Source organism: Arachis ipaensis, chromosome B03, assembly GCF_000816755.2.
Source record: "Arachis ipaensis cultivar K30076 chromosome B03, Araip1.1, whole genome shotgun sequence".
In the NCBI taxonomy this organism is placed as follows: Eukaryota; Viridiplantae; Streptophyta; class Magnoliopsida; order Fabales; family Fabaceae; genus Arachis; species Arachis ipaensis.
Genome location: NC_029787.2, coordinates 135,277,440 through 135,283,711, shown reverse-complemented (window position 1 = coordinate 135,283,711; position 6,272 = coordinate 135,277,440).

Sequence of the window (6,272 nt, the reverse complement as noted above, 5' to 3'; positions counted from 1 at the left end):
AATTGACCAATAAATTATTAATGCCTATTCCAAAAATTCAATGTATGAACTAGATTGAAGGGGATCTTTCTTTCAATTTATTTTTTATTTTTTTCAAAGACAGTCAATTATTTTTATTCACCAATAAAAGAAATGGAAGACATTGTCCAAATTAAAGGACATAACCGTAAAAACAAAAGAAAGGGGGTCTCCCAAAAGCTTCACTTCACACGCAGGTGAGTAAATCGACATTGAACCACAAAATTGAAAAGGGAAAGTAAGGTAAAAAAACTAATCTATTTTTGAAGGCACAGGGGGCGGACAAGAATTTCTTGGTAAGCTCTAATGATGCTAGCAGCAATCTCCTCTGGAGGGGTAGCACCAGCACCTTGCTCAAACACTCTTCGGTTCCAGTCTTTCCATATATACCACAGTAAAATTGCTGCAAGAAGAACCTTGCTACTTTCATTTGGTTGCTTATCCAAGAGGCTCGTTGTTGAGCTCCCACCAGTCGAAGAAGGTGGTTGAATTAGATAAAGGTACACATGCTTCTATTTTTGTCTTCCTCCACGTTAATCTTGCATTTTGACATAGAAATAGGCAGTGAGTTATTGTTTCACTCTCTTCTTGACACAGTGGACATGTTGGTGGCGTATTAGGGAATCTCTGATGGATGAGTTGCATGACTGGGATTCTTCTATGGAGACATTTCCAAAGAAAAATTGCAATCTTCTAGGGTGTGAGCAGTTTCCATAGTTGGGACCAAATTCCTCTTTGTTGTATATACGCTGGGCATAGATCAATTGGTTCATGATAGAACAGGTAAGAAATTCGGTACCCAGATGCAACGTCATAGCATTTGGAGTTATTAAGTAGCCACTGAACCTTGTCTGGTCCTTCTCCCGGGGTTATTGTATGTTAGAATTTGCTGTGCTAACTCAGTGGGAAAAACCTCTGAGACAAGCCGTTGGTTCTATTGTTTATTTTTAGAGAAAAGGTCTTTGACTAACGCCATTCGATTTGATGCTTGGCTGGAATTGATGTCGCAGGAAAGTCCATATGGGAAGGTTGAAGGAAGCCAGGGGTCTCTGAAGATCCGAATGGACTCGCCGTCCTCCACTTTTCAGATTGTACCTTTTTCTACCACACTTCGTCCTTGGAGAAGACTCTGCCACCCCCAGGAAGGTAATACTCCTTTATCTACACTTAGTAAATCCCCATACCTGTAATACCCGCCTTTTAAAATTCTAGCTAGGAGAGAATTAGGTTGGGGTATGAGTCTCCAGCATTGCTTGCCCAGCAAAGCTAGATCATGTGCTCGCAAGTCTTTCACACCCAGTCCTCCCTCGCTTTTCGGCCTTGTCATCTTATCCCAACTAATCCAGACCATGCGTCTTTTCTCTCCGTGCTGTCCCCACCAAAATTGAGTCGAAATACTATGAATGTCCTTCAGCAAAGTATCTGGGAGCCTGAAACAAGATAAGGTATAGATAGGTACTGCTTCCCCTACTGCCCAGATCAAAATCTGATGATCTCCATTTGACAATAAACTCTTTTTCCAGCCTTGCACCTTCTTGAATACCCTATCTTTAATGGAATTGAAGGTGGCTCTTTTTGATCTATTGATTACTAAAGGGAGCCCCAAGTACTTGTCTTGTGCTCCAATATAAGTAATGTTCATTGTTGTTGCAAGGATTTCCTGAGTAGTATCTGGAGTATTGTTACTAAAAAAAATTGCTGACTTAGATAGGTTAATCTTTTGTCTGCTAAAACTTTCATATGACTCCAAAAGCTCTAGGATTCTATCACAACTTTCCTCAGAGGCCTTGCAGAATAAAATAGAGTCATCAGCAAATAACAAGTGACTCACTGTAGGGCAACTTCGTGTTACCTGAATACCGTGAATTAAACCGTTTTGCTCTACCTTGTGTAGCAGGAAGGATAAACGTTCCGCACAAAAAAGAAAAAGATATGGTGATAGAGGATCTTCTTGTCGGATTTCTCTATTTAGTTTGAAAAAACCAAAAGGTTGGCCTTCCACAACAACAGGATAAGAAACTGTGGTAACTAACTCTCGGATCCAGCTAATCCATCGCGTGCCAAATCCCATTTTTTCCATTATGTACCAAAGAAATTTCCATTCGACTATATCATACGCTTTACTCATATCAAGCTTAATAGCCATTTCATACTCCAGCCCCCCGTTTCTTATTTTTTAGATAGTGCATGCACTCATGGGCAATTAAGATATTATCAGAGATCAGCTGTCCCTTCAGAAAAGCGCTCTGATTAGGGCCTATTAATTTATCCATACAGCTTTGTAATCTATGCACCAAAACTTTAGAGATAATTTTGTACATTGTCGTAGATAAGCTAATAGGTCTAACCTGGGACATGTTGCTAGCATCAGGAACTTTCAGAATTAGGCAAATATTTGTGTGATTAAAGCTTTTTAATATTCTCCCGCCTTCAAAGAAACTTTTAACGGCTCGTGTTACATCCTCATTTACAATGTCCCAATAGAACTGAAAGAATTTTACTGTCATTCCATCGTCTCCTGGGGCGCTTTGAGGATGAACACTGAAGGTAGACCTCTTAATTTTCTCATCTGACACTGTTTTTTGTAGCCTTCGGTTCATGAAAGCTGTAACCTTAGACTCAAAATCAGCAAGAAAAGGCTCCAGATCCACCTGATTGGTAGATGAAAAAATGCCTGTAAAATATTTCTCAGCCACTCTTGCAATGTCAGCTTGAGAGGATACTACTTCCCTATTTCCTCCCACTAGTCGACAGATTTTATTCCCCATTGTACATACTTTGAACTTTCTGTGAAAGAAGGCGGTGTTCCTGTCCCCTTCTCTAAGCCACTTGACTCGGGACTTCTCCTTCCAATACAATTCTTCATTTAGGTATGCTTTTTCAAGCTTTGATTCAACCTCGTGGATCTCGATTCCACCGCATATCCCTGTTGTACTTATTTCCTCCAGTCGGGCCTTAAGTGTCTCAATCTCCTTCTTTGAATTTGACCGATTACTTTGTTGCCACTGCACAAGCTTGTGGCTGCACAATTTTAATTTTTGAGGGACGATATACATCGGAGAACCTTCAGATGAAGAGGCCCAGGCTTTCCTAACAATATTCCTTATCTCCTCCATACCACACCACCTCTCTTGGAACTTAAATCTTTTTTTTTCATCCGAGGATTAGTGTCTAGCAGTAAAGGGGTATGATCTGAACCGTTTTCGGTAAGCCTGAGGATGGTTGGGTGACAATAAGATTGCAATAGCTCCTCGTTTACTAGTACTTTGTCCAAACTTTCCTGGATCAATTCATTCCCTACCCTCCTATTGCTCCAAGTGTATTGTCTTCCGATTATACCTAGATCCACCAAATCATTGTCACCAATGAAGAGATTGAAGGCTGTCATAGAAGATAAAGACATGTCGCCACCCCCAGATTTTTCCTCTGGTGTAGTGATTGAATTAAAATCACCCAAGATAGCTATTCCTCCCTGATTCTTCCCCATCATCACCGAGATCTCTTGAAATTGGGCTGTTCTTACTTGTTCACTACAGTTGAGATGAACTCCAATTATACTCTATTCCTCATTATTTGCTACATCTTTCACTATAGCTTGTATATAGAAACTGGAGCTGCTGATAACTTTAATATCGCACCCTTCTTTCCATGCCATGGCCAGGCCTCCGGCAATGCCATTTGGATTAACAATATGCCAATTACTAAAACCACACGACCTCAACTTCGCTTCCACCTTTCGAGTTTGGTTTTTGGTTTCACAAATAAAAACCAACTCGGGAGAGTGGGATTGAGATATCCCTTTGAGGTTATGGATTGTCAGGGGTCTCCCCAAATCCCAATAATTCCACATAAGAATTCTCATGGTATTTAGGGTGCCATTTGATGGCTGGCACCCTCCGCATTCTCCTTATCTGCATTCCTTTCCTCCAAACATACATTTTTCTGTTTTGTTTCATTCTCCATATCTGCTGGCCTCCTTTTGTTGCCACTTACGTGCTGGTAGTTTTCCCCTCTTTGCCTAGCAATCTGTTTGATCTTCTTCTTTCTTGACTCCTCTTTATTTGTATCATCCTTTTTCAGTTGTACTTCCATAGAATATGCCATTGGATTAGCATCATCCAACAAGATCAGAGCTCCATTTTCCTCCATAGGTTGCCCTTCTTTCTCTGGTATCTGATTCAGTGCTACTTTATTCCACTTATCCAGAGATTCCGGTGCCCCTTTTTCCGTGTCTCTATTATCCTTCATTCTCATACCAGTAAAGCCTTCTATTAGTCATGTGGGAGGTGGTTTCTTCTTTGTCTATGCAGGTCTTAAATTAGATGTTTTATCCCTTTCTATGTCATCTCCACCCTCTGTATCCACTCTTTTGCCAACTTGATCAGCTTTAACCCACTCTCCAATGCTGTCCTATGTGTTCTAATGCGCCATCAAGTCTGTGATCAGCCTGTTATAGTTTTTTTGCATCATGCACTAGGTACGCACAATAGGTGCAGACTTTACCCAAGTGCTCATATCTAACACCAATCTCCATTACCTTCTGTTTTGGTCCAGCGAGCCGCAGGCTGTCTCTAGCCTTTTTTTCTCCATCAAGTTGGATTTTTGCCTTCACAATTCTGGATTTTTTGCCTCTAATACTAAATAATCCTACTTCAACAACCTCTCCAAGCTTCTCACCCAATTTTCTTCCTACCTCCAATGTTTTGTATTCCTTCGAAAGACCCCAGAATTGAGATCATACTGAAAAGTACCGAAGTCTTTCCTCCACTACGTTCTCATCCTCATTTTATCTCTGGACGTGCAGCACATAATCTTTAAAGATCCACAGCCCTCTTCTTTCAATTCTTATTGCATCTTGTTTAGAGTGAAAAAAGAATTGAAATCCAACAAGATAAGAGCGCATATATATATTTTGAATTGAATTGGCCAATGAAATATTAACGACTAGTATGCCTATATTTTTCGTAGCTACAGTGATTACGAAGTGATATGAAAATTAAAATAATATTTTTTTATATTTTAGTAATATATTTTTAAGCAAAATTGGTTAAACGAATGGTGAGGATAGTAAACTTATAATATCCCAAGCATCCATTGGGTCTGTATTCAAAGGAGGATTGTCAAATAGGTAGGGATAACAATGAAACAGATAGAGATAAATTTTTGTCCTATTTAATTTTATTTTCATCCTACAATAATCTATATTAAACTCGTCTCGCCTTTATCCGTAGGTAGTAAAGCCTATATTCTAACTCATTTTCGCAGGTATTTGTCTCGTTCTTAATTGTCCCTATCAATTATTAAAATTCAACAAATAAAATTAAATTTTAAAATTCATATAACCATTATTATATATATGACATAAACTAAACTAAAAACTTAAGAATAATACATTATCAAACAATATTATTGATAATCCTGCAGGTTTGAGTAGTATGACCACTCCTACAAATAGGTCAGTCCGACCCATTTAAGACCAGCCTGCAGGTTAAATGTAACGGGTTAGTCCGTTTAAACTCGCTTTGTTCACAGATCATAATTTTTCAGTTCAGATTATTTTTTGCTAGCCCAACATGTTAAATGATTTGGCTTGTTTATCTTTTTTTTATTTTTTGAAAATATTTTGAAAAAAATATTAGTTTTAGGTCAACAAATTTAAACAAACATTATTTTTTTAGTTGATGGGTCGAATTTTTAGGTCCGATTAGGAAAAATATTAGCAAAAAGTGCTAACTTTTTGTTTGAAAAATGCAAAAAAGGGGTCACCCCGTTTAGCTCGCGAGCAACTCTATTTGAGCCGTCATTTTTTCAGGTTAATTGAACTCAATCCATTTAACCCAAACTCTAAATTGACTTAATTTTATAGACAAAATTCACCCATTTAAACGGATAAACGGACTGGCCTGAAAAATTTGGCACATTTCGACGATCATAGTTTGTAGAAACAATTGAATTGGAAAAGAATAGAAATTAATAATCAAAACAATTATGTTATTAGCTCTCTCTCTTTCTCTGTCTCTCAAAGACTACAGTGTTACAATAATACAAACATAATTAAAGGTGTTCGCAGATCAAATCAGATTAGATATGACCAAAATATCAATCTGATCTACACTAAACGGATCGGATAAAATATTCACATTTTTTAATGTTCGGATCCGATCCGCACATAGATCGGATTGGACCGAGTATTAGATATATCCACAAAATAAAAGATATATTACAAAAATATTTTTATAAAAAAGTCAACAATT